Raw genomic sequence first — 11,158 nt, forward strand, 5'->3', positions numbered from 1 at the left:
GAGCGGCTTGGCTCCCCCTGCGGCCAAGATTCAGCTGAAGCTGCACCGCTGTCCGGCAAAGATCATGTGACCAACAACGATAAGCAACATTCCAGCTGCAAGGCCTAGGTGAGATTAACCCTTTTAGTGCTGTGATGAGCTGAAAACCTGAGGGAAAAGAAAGAGGAGATGCTTAAAGCTGAAATTCTGTTGTGAAGCTATGATATATCAGAGTATCCCGTTGTAATTTCATGAAGGCATGGGGGGTGGAGTGTTCAACTTGTACTTGTGAGCAAAAGCACCTCCACTGAGATAGGCAGATGCTGAAGCAGCTGTAATTTCATGAGAAGTTTGAACAGGGAGAGATGGAAGCGATGAGGACTTTTGCTCCAAATGGGAAAGGAGAAAACCTCAGTTCCTAGAGATGCTCCCAGAGATAGTTCTAAAGATGAAGATGAGGAATACCCTTTGCTCCCAGGGAAGGAGGAGGGCCTCTGTTCTTAGAGATGAAATGCTCCCAGAGATAGGTAAAGAGAACTTCTGTTTCTGAACGGCTCAACCTTAAAATTGTACCCCAAAAAACTTCAAGAGTGGACCCTCGAAAGCAGTTGTGGGAAAAGCTGCAAGTCGGGGAAGGGACTCACATGCGAGCAGAGAGACTCCTTTTCCTAAATGGACTGAACAAAGTTATTATGGAAGGGGTAAACAGACTGAACATCTCAAGGGTTGTCTTTTTACATTGTCACTGGGAGAAGGGAGAAAGGTGGGGGGAGGAGAAGAGTTCTGAAGGTGTGGTATGATTTTTTCCTCTTTTAGGTCTGTTAATAAACTTCTTTGTATTCTTTCAAGTTTAGTGCCTGTTTCGCGTTTCTCCTAATTCTTATCTCACAGAAGGTAAACAGTAATGAGTATTTTGGTTACAAACCACTACAACTTTACATCCCAAGATCCTTTGACATGCCCTTATACTGGGCATATAGGTTTGGAAATCCTTTACTTAGATGATGTCACAACCGAGTACATTACCACCAGCAGCAGCCACCCAGCCCTTCCCAGTCCCTTATCTCTGTCCTGCTGTGGAGTCCACTCTAACATCCTATTCCTGGACACACCACTCAGCTCTTTTTCAACATCCCAAGCCAAAAGAGCACTGGAGAGCAATGGTTGCTCATCTACATGTGGGTCATGGCCAGCTTTTGCACAAGGTGAGGCCCCCACACATCCACCCCAATTCTTAACCCGGGGCAGCAAAGATTTTGGGGGCTGCCCCTTGGCAGGATGTGGTTCCCCATGCACCAATTTTTGTGCACATAGACCTCAGCATGAAGCAAATATAGAATTCTTAAAATAAGGCCTAAACTTGAAGAAAAAAAAATAAATTAAGTTCTGGCATGTAATTCTTCATAACTTTCTAGTGAAGCCAGTAAAAAGCCAAATCTTCCAGTGTTTAAATCTTAGTATAGAAACTACTATACTACTGATAGTCAGCATTAAGTTACAGTGCATTTAAAAGCCTCAGAGGCATGATCTAGGCATATACTGCAACAGAGCTTATCTAGCAAGTTCCAGCCTTGATAAGCTAATAATATGCTGAAAAAGCTAGTCATGTCCTGCCAAGAGCATGCTTTTAATTGGCTCCTCTAAAACACAGAACCACAGTAGAAAAATACTTTAGAAGGAAACAAGCTATCACCACCATATGAAGATGTGCCATCCCAAGAGATAACCACCTTGAGTGTGAGCCTTCTTAAAAGGCCAGATGGAGCAGGATAGAACACGTAAACCGAATCTCTCTCCTAGAGTTTACGCCCATAAATCTGCAGATGAAATACTGGGAAAAGGAAATGAGCTAGACCTCACTATTTAAACTCATGATTAGGAGTTTAAATGGTCAAGTTGTATACCTATTTTTATAGATGTCTATCTTTATATGCATGAACTGTTCTTTCTTCAGCTAAACTTTCCCACATGTGAAGAGTTTTGAATCAACAGTTACTGCAATAACCATGTTTTCTTTGAAATACCCTGAGCAAACTTCATATGGGGGCTTTTCTCTGTAGATATTGTATTTCTAAGGGTATCAAGTTTTTTATAGATGTTGTCATTTAAAAAAATGGTGACAACTACTCAAAACACAAGTTACCAACAAAAATTTTATATTAAGCTAGCTGAAACTCGTGTGGTTGAATTGCTGATGAAAACAGCAAAAATATATCACTGTATCTTTTACTTCGAGGAACCTTAAATGGGGATGAGGAGGGGCAGAAGAAATCCCACCTTGTATGGACTACCAGATCACTGCCTGCTACTGTGATGCTGCTTATTTTCATGGGATACTTGTAACTCCCAGTAACAGGCTTGGCTTGTGTGCACAGCATCCACAAAGCTTCCAGTCCTGGGATTATGTGCGTATTTATACATGTCCCTACTAACCAAAGTTCTAAGGAAAAGATGTCCCAAGAAGAAGTTCTGTCAGGAGAACCCTTACGCACAGGAAAGCAGGATAATTTAAGGTGCCTTTAATAGAAGATGGGCCTGATCTTACAAAGGCAGTCAGGATCTGTATGGACAATTCTGTGGCCAGCACATGGGATAAACCAGGTTTATCTGCACCTTGTGCTGGCACCCCAAGCTAGATCCAGGCTGAGGAAGAATGTGCAAGCTCCACACAGAGACTTTGGACTGGAAGTAATAGTACCTTGCAAACATAGGTAGGGGCCACTAGCTCAGGAACAGGGATGTTTTATGCTTTTTTTGGCAAGGACTTTTAAAGGCTTCTGATCAATTCACTCGTCCAGTTCCCCAGTGGCCTCCTAAACATCAATGTAGCCCAACCAAGGTGGAGAGGAAGGGGATGAGGGGGGTGTGTGGATGTAAATAGTGCTCTGTGCATGGGAAGAGAGCAGGAAGTTCTTAAAACGTTATTTTCATCAAAAGATAGATGTACAAGGACACATTACCTGGCATGGATTTACACAATCTAGAACAAGCGCTCACCTCCTCTGATATCGGTAATTTATTCCTATTCCTCCTACCTACTGTTCTTCCCACCTCTACAGCACATACTGTATTGCTATAAGTATCCTGACTTAGAGTGGGAGTCCACAGTATCATTTTTGATGTCTGGAAACCAGTTTCTGTCCTTTCATCCTCAAAGCAATTGTTCTCACCCCATTCTTAACATGATGTTCCTGCTTCTAATGTTCAGATGAAGATTATCTTGGACTGTAGCAGTGCAGGTGGCTGTAGCTACTCTTTTTCCTGAGGAGAACTTAAGACAACCACCTGTGGTGGTTAGCGACCCAAGTTTAGCATGTAATTTTGCAGTCATGCTGAGAACCCATGACTCCCTTGTTTTGCTTTTTGCATGTTTTCCCCTGATTGGTTAATACTTTGTCTCCCTGTGTTATGTATGAAGTTATGTATATTCATTTTCCTTCTTTAATATGTATTAGTTCTAGAAAGTTCCTTGTTCCTTGACACCCCATTGGATCCTTCCCTGAGTCCCTCCTATGTGTTGTTCCCATTGGTTCCCTTCCTGTCAATCCCACCTGCTTGTCTCTATCCCATTGGCTGAGATCCCTTTCCCCACCTATTCTGTACCCAGTGTAAGATCCCTGAACCCTCCCACCAGTTGGCCTCTTAGTCCCTGTGATTTCATGGGAATAAACCTGCTTGGAGCACATACGGAGAGTCCCCTCTCTTTACTTCTTTCCCTTCACCTGTGTGCCTGCTAAACAGCGACAGAAAGATACAGCCCCTTTTGGGTGAGGAGCTCTGCCCCGTTTTCACTGTGTGCTGGGCACTGAGTGCCACCTTCCAGAGGGATTTCAGCGTTGACCACCAGGCTTCTTTGTGTTGGCACATGAGGGGTAAAACCCCCTTCTGCCAGCTCCCAGTGGCTGAAAACCCCTCCATTGGATCACGCAAAAAGCTTGTCATTTTATTGGCTTCTCCCCTTTCAGGTCTCTCCATTGCTCTATTGGGAAAACAAAAACTTCAAACTGTATCTCACTTCAAGGTCATTGAAGGGGTTTAAGATGTTTTTGTACACAGCTAGAAAATAGTAATAAGAATTGGTATTAGTGACCCTTTACTGAATGATACAAGAGACTGTCTGGAAAGTTGGCTGTTACAAGTCCTCAGTGTCACTTCCCCCTCACCCTACCAACAGTGTTTGCTAGGCACAGATATTTGTTACAGTGTGGATACTGCAACACATATCAAACAATGAGGCCCATGGAAAAGAAATATATATGGACCGATTCTTGATAGATGTTTCAGAGATGTTTTATTTCTCCAGCCGCATGGCCGGAGCTCTGCCGAGGAACTGAGGCAATCACGGGACCCGAGGGTCCTTCTGCCCGCACAGGGGAACACAAAACAACCAATGGGGAATGAGGCTGACCAGGGCCTAGGGAAACCCCGTGTCTCCCCCCAGGGCCCCTCTCCCAGGACCACATGGCAGGGGAAGGGCCCCAACAGATATTCAGAAGTATTTTTTGATCTACATTAATATATTACTAACTGTCACAATGCTACTCCACGGCCCAAGAATTTGACATACAGCTGTCTGCAGCACTAAAGTAACTTTGGGCATAAAACACTACTATCACCGCATATCCATGTGTGAATGGTGCTAAAGTTTTGCAGTGATGGACCTTCCAAATCACTGTCTTGAGAACAATCGTTGCTTCCTCTGGTGAGCTGTTGATGCACTGACTGTAAATAAAAGTATTTGCTGCCAAATACCAGCGCTTCAATAGCTAAATAAACAGTTTTCTGTGGCTTAGACTGTTTCATGATGGTCCACTGCAGATGGTACAAACTCCTCCAGGCTACAGTCACTGCAGATGGGAACCTCTGCAGAAAGAGGTAGAAGGTTACCTGATCCCAGCCTTGTATTGTAGGCACAGTACAGAAGTCTAGATTAATCTCCCACTGCAGACAAAGCTGTGAAAGCCTCAGCATATCTGCTGTGGTTCCTCCCATGCTTATTCTGTGCACAGCATCTTTGCAGACTGGCTACCTGGGCTTGACATGCTTTTTGTGTTTGTCCTTCTGTTTCCTGGAGCATATACTTAACTCTTACCTCCCTTGGATGCTTCAGGGACAACTCCTGGAACACTTCCCAAAGTTGGTGTGTCATTGCTAATATCAGGCATTTTCTTTTCATAGGTGTGGAGACAGCCACAGAGGATCCATAAGTCTGTGTCTGACTCCACTATTGTCTCTTTTGCACATGTAGCTTGTGCTGCCAAAAAACGATGGCAAGAGAACAATCTCACTCCAATACCAGCAAAAACACAGATAATTTCACAGTGACTGCCAGCCCTGATTGACCAGAAGTCCTAGTTCTGTGAGAAACAGTTTTAGACAAGAGAATCCTCAATGCCTACATGGGAAGACTGCTACATTAAGTAATTAAATTGACCCATTTGCACCTATCCATTTCAGGAAAGCCCAGCTAATTAAGTGTTTCCCTCAGGGGGCAGTTTTCAAGAACTAAGTTTTGATAGGTACTAAATATGAGCTTTGGCCAGCTAAGGCAGAGGTGTGGCTTCCACCAGCTATGCACACCTTGAAAAGCATTTGCAGTCTCAAGAACTCCAAAATTTAGTGCCAGAAACTGCAACATTTATCTCCAGGTATTTTGCCAGCATTCACAGGTAACAAACAAGTGCAATGCTTTTATCTTGGGCAGGAAAGGATGATCAACCCCAGTGCACTCTGCAGTCTTACTAAAATGAAGGGTTTCTTCAACAAGGAAGAGAGCCTTCCTTAGGTAGAAGGTGGCACTACTGTACTGCCTGGCCTTACATATCAAACTGCATCTCAAGCCACGCTGGAGTCAGCATCAACCAAATACCCATCCCTTGCTTGCCCAAGGAAAAGAGGGTTTTTTCCACATAGCAGACAGTGTTGCTATTCATTTTAAGATTATAATAGCACAGATTTACAGAGATACACACAGGCTGAGCAATCTATTTACACACTCCTAAGCACAAAAGTTCACATGTGCAAAGAGCTAAAGAAGAAAACTTTCCAGTTGTGGTGGGAATGTCCAGCCATCCCTTCCAAAAGGCAGCATGAACTACATCGACTCATATGGTCAGGTTGAGACTCACTCATTTTAATCCTGTTCTGCAGGACCTCTTACCAGCTTCCACTAACAGTCCTTGCTCTTCACATTTCTTTCTTCTCTACTTTACATACAAGTCTTCCAACTAATGAGTAGGTTATCTAGCAATTTATCACTTGCTAGCAATTTATCATTGGGCCACCACCCTCAGCTCATCAGCATATACATAATGAAGCACAAAAAGGGGTAACATACAATATGAATCCCTTTGAAAGGTCAGTCCTCAGCATGAAAGGCTTCCTGAATCAAATAACATTCAGGAGGGACAGCTGGAGTCACAGCTGTAGCTGTTGAATGAAAAACAACTTTCAGCTCACAGCACTTTGGAAAAATCACAATCCCAGGAAAAGTTTTATACATACACAAGGTTTTTTTCTTTTAGAAGCTTATACTTTTTTTTTTTTTTTTTTTTTTTTGGCTGAATCTGAGCTCAGTTGTCATTTTTACACGGCTCCAAAATCAACAGATATTTATGATGACATTTATTTGGGATTTGCAGCACTATTTGCTACCTGTCCTTGTACACAGCCCTTGTGGCACATTTGTTTCTGGTAAGATCGGAAATCTGTAGCTGTATTCAGTATGGAAAATATACTGGAACTACACCTGAAAGAGATTTGTAAGGAATCTTTGATCTGTCTGGAAAAAAAAAAAGATAATTCACTAAGACTTAATCATGTCAGTGCTGATTCATAGGTGGTACATAGTGTTTATGAGCCCAGGTGCACGTCACTGCCACAGAAGGCTCACAACAAACCCTCAGAGAGTTTGCAAAGTGAGATGGCAGTTTCTGAACAGGGTTAACAGGGACATGGCCCTCCCAGCAGGCATGACTCTTGTTGCCATGTTGCCCAGCTCCTGGCCTTGCAGGCCAGCCTTTAACCATTCAGTGTGCTTGCTTGTGTCTCTCTGCCGCCAGCATGGCTGTAGGATGATGACCCTGCAAGGGCAGCGGGACAGCCTGCCCCTTACACAAACTTCCAGCACATTGTCCAAAGCAGCCTCTGAAAACAGCAAGGAACTTTCCCAATCCTTACACTGGATATTTGATGGCTCTATCTAAATTGCCCAGCCCTACAGATTATTTCAGCTAAAACCCATGTCTCACCTTTCCCTGCCCTAGGCTTCTCTCCCTTCCTTTAGACTTGAAAATTAAATGCAACCATAAAAACCATGTAGCTTAGTGTCAATTATAACAGCAAGAAAACCAGGTAATCATGGCAGCTCTCCTTTTCTGAAAGGGAGTAATCAACATGCAATGCCAGGCTAAGAAATGGTTGTCTGGGGAAGATTTCTGTGTCTATCTTGGTGCCCACATTGCCTTGCTTCTGTCCAAGCTAGGGAATTGTAAAAAGCCTTTGAAGTACACTCAGCATGTCATCTGCATATGTTTGCAGCTGGTTTACTGTTAGTGTGCCTAGAGCAGATAAATGATTATGCGTATCTGACCTGTATTTGTTGATATTAGCCTTCTTTCTTGGAAGCTCTCTTTGTACACTGTCCAACCCTTGTCTGGCTGCTCGCAGTCTCACTGTGCAAATTCCTAAAAAGTGCCTCACCACCTCTGCAAGTTGCAGAGGACTTCTAGAAATGCTTCTAAGGAAACACTTTCTTCAGAGAGCTGACGGGACGGCTAGCACAAGATACTTGGTCAGCTGTAATTCTCATCCATCCTAGAGAGTCAGCATCAGCCTCAGGTGAGCAAGGGCTTCTGCACGAAGAGGAGAACAGCCGTGGTGCATCCAGAGACAATTCCTTCGGTACATCTGCCACCAGCATTGCCACAAAACACCCGCTGCAACCACTCGGCTGCCACGCTGCTCCTGCAGGTCACTTTGATTCTCTGCCATATCTCACTGCTCGCCAGGTCCAAACCCACAAAGGCATTTCTGTGCCTAATTTTAACTGAAGTGAAGGGGAGGAAGGTGTCTAAATACTGCTGGCTCTTAGTCATTCAACAAGCCTTACCTCCCCCAGGCAGCCTTGATCAAGGACAGCATGAAATAGCATTCAGGGCAGTAGGTAAGCTACAATGCTGTCAGCTCATAATTTTTAAAAGATCCATAAAAATATTCAGAGTATTCAGCCACCCACACTGGCTTAAATTATGAGTTTCTCCCACACTGTGTAGCCTTTGAATGTGTTTAGGGCTCCCTTTACCTAAGGATAGTGTTGCTTCATATCCTCTAGACAAAAAGCTCTGATGTCTGAGCTTTGCACACACAGCAATGACCATAGTAGGTAAAGGTCTGGCCAGGTTAAACATAGCAGGTAAAAAAGACCTCAGATCTGACTCTACCCTTCCACCAGTTCTATATCAGCAGAATTTAGATGTATTCAGTGGCATTTTTCTGGGTTTATGACACTGTAAGACCCTGAAACATTAGTATTCAGAGATATTATTATTTCCATATCTCAATACCAAATAACTTCTAGTATTTTTTAAATTCAACTACAATTAAAGTACAGTTTTGAAATGTTTAGCCTTTTCCTCAGGCAAGCTGGTGAAAGTGGATTCCTCATTTCTGCATTTTGCTGTAGTAACCCATATCCTGCCAGTTTCATAGTTGGGATCAAATACAGTAGCTTTGTCTTGACAAGATACTGGTTATACATTTAAAGAATTACATCCAGTCAAATTTAGAAAAGGAAAATAGAATGGGGCTATTTTTGCTAATCTTGGATTTTACGAGGTCTGTCCCTATGAAATCTAAATTCTGGTACAAATTTGTTTTAGATCTTCAATGTCAAAATCCCTTTAAAAGGCAGAACTGAAAAAAAAGTATATATTTCACTTTCATTAAGGTGTATAAAACATTCAGCAATATCTGATTGGTTTGGAAAGCTGTGCTGTAATGATTAACACATCCACAGAAGCATCCACAGAAGGCAGGAAGGGTACACTGTTCCAATAGTGCCAAAGTCTGTCACACTACATATTGGAAATCTGGATGAGAAAAAATTTTCCAAGTAATTTAAGTGCTGTGAAAATGAAGTTAGCAGCTTAGATACATTTACAAAAACAAAGGCTGGTGATTACAAAGCTGGAATGAATGTGGACTGTGTTTACATCTGCTTCCTGGAAGGTAAAATGTAATCAGAGGAAGCAAAAAAAATTAGCTTTTAAGATATTCTTTTTTGGTTTTGGGGTCTTGTCAGTAGGAGTTGTTTTCTTATGGCAGGATAATACAGAAGATTTCTGTGCTGTTACTCCATGGTGTGAGTTGATGAGACAGCTGGTGTACCCCATGCTGGAACAACAGCTGGGAATGGTCATGTAATGTTTCTGGACAGTACAACACAAGCCAGTAATCTCTGTCTCTCAGCTATCAGTCACCTTCCTTTTAATTGGTTTCAGATGCAGTGTCTAAATAGGCAGTGAAATGTCAGAAGTCCCACACTCTGAAATAGAGCTTCTCAGACCCCAGGTACAGCTTGATTGGTTTTGTTGCTGCAGACCACTGACCTTTGAAGAGAGGAATTCCCAGTCATGCTCAAGGAGCTTTTTTCAAAGGACACATCTAATAAATGCTAGCCTTAACACAGTGCCATTTAAAACCTTGCAGAAAAAGGCCTTAAACCTACTGCCAAAACCCTCTTTAAACAGGATCAGTCTCACTCAAATAAGATTTACTAAAGTTAGAAAGAAACTACTCATCCAGCGCTAGACAGCTGTCCAGACTCTCTGGGAAAGCAGAAATCAAAGGTAGCTGGAAATGGTGATTCATCTGTCCTTTTGGACACCTATCTTAGGGCAGGTGGTACGCCCTGCGTGCCACTGATTTCTGGGAGATGGGTGACTAGAGCCTCTACTTTCTGAGGGTTAAAGTTAAGTGAGCTAAACCCTGCTCGTAGTTTGTACAGCTTTGCAGACTTTTCACTGCTGTGAAGAACAGAAGAAAATCTGTAAAATGTCAGACTGAAGATCCTTCTACCCTACTTCCCACCACACCAACAGTGGATGCCTAGTGAACAGGCATATATGAAAAACTCCCTGTAACACTCCCCCAGTTTCCAGACATTTTCAGAACAGGAGCCTCCTGATGAGGTTGTGGTTTCTGTATGTAGTTAGTACTCCCAGGGGATTACTCTTATATTAAATCTCTTGTCTGTCCTTGAAATCCTAAAACCTTTAGCACCCACACCATCCTTTGTCAAGGAGATCCATGGGTCAGCTGGCTGAGATGTTTGGTTTGGAGCCCTACTGTTTTATTAACTTAATCTGATGTGTCCCACCTCATGTCCTGGAAAAGAGTAAAAAATCAATCTATTCATTCTCTCCATGCCACTCAAGATTGTTTTTGTAAATCTATCACCTCCTCCTCCTTTATCTCCTTTCCAAATACAAAAGTCCTAGCTTAGTCATCCTTCATAGAGAGCCTTGCTGTACCTTTGATCATCTTTGTTGCCCATCTCTAAACTTTTTCCAGCTGCCTTATAAACTTCGTGTGATGGGGGGATCAGGACCTTCTAAGCTCACTGGAACAGACAAGCTCACACCCAACATCCCAAATTTCTTGCAACACTACTTACTCAGGAACAAAATGCCTGTCAGCGCTGTGATAAGCAAGCACAGTGATAAGCAGGCTGCAGGCAGCTGTTGAAGAGCCTCAGCAGTGTTACTGAAGCTGAAGTAATTGGAGCAGACTCAGCCAGCTCTTCCCATCTCTTCTTCTTCCACTGCAAGTGGCACATATGAGAGGTGGCAAGTCCCAGCTCAGTGTGGCAGAGCCATTGCAGGTGCAGGAACTGCAGTGCAGGACCAACAGGGAGACAAACACCTGGAGTGTGGAGATTCATGAAATACAGAGCAGGCATGGGTGGCTCTTGCTGCCTTCATCATGTTTCTCCCAAATCCCTTTGGTGCCTTAGCCATAACATCAGGACACTGGAGAAGGGGCTGGTTTTCCCAGCTCTTCAGTCAAAAGGCACCTCTCACTTGCCAAGCAGGAGAAGTGAAAACACGAAGAACCATTCCCCCAGGTCCCTGCCTTTACATGTTCATGCAGAGAAGGCAGTCGTCCCCATCAGGTTTCA

At 43.3% G+C, this 11,158-nt stretch overlaps 1 long non-coding RNA gene across 3 annotated transcripts in view; it reads right to left on the bottom strand.

Moving 5' to 3' along the window:
* Positions 1 to 11,158, bottom strand: part of LOC109144192 — a 39,074-nt gene extending 27,916 nt beyond the window's left edge. For all 3 annotated transcript variants that reach the window (XR_002044791.3, XR_005601650.1, XR_005601649.1), the window contains exon 1: positions 10,655 to 11,158. This is a non-coding gene — a long non-coding RNA (uncharacterized LOC109144192). The remainder of the gene's footprint in view (positions 1 to 10,654) is intronic.

This window comes from Corvus cornix, chromosome 2, assembly GCF_000738735.6.
Source record: "Corvus cornix cornix isolate S_Up_H32 chromosome 2, ASM73873v5, whole genome shotgun sequence".
In the NCBI taxonomy this organism is placed as follows: domain Eukaryota; kingdom Metazoa; phylum Chordata; class Aves; order Passeriformes; family Corvidae; genus Corvus; species Corvus cornix.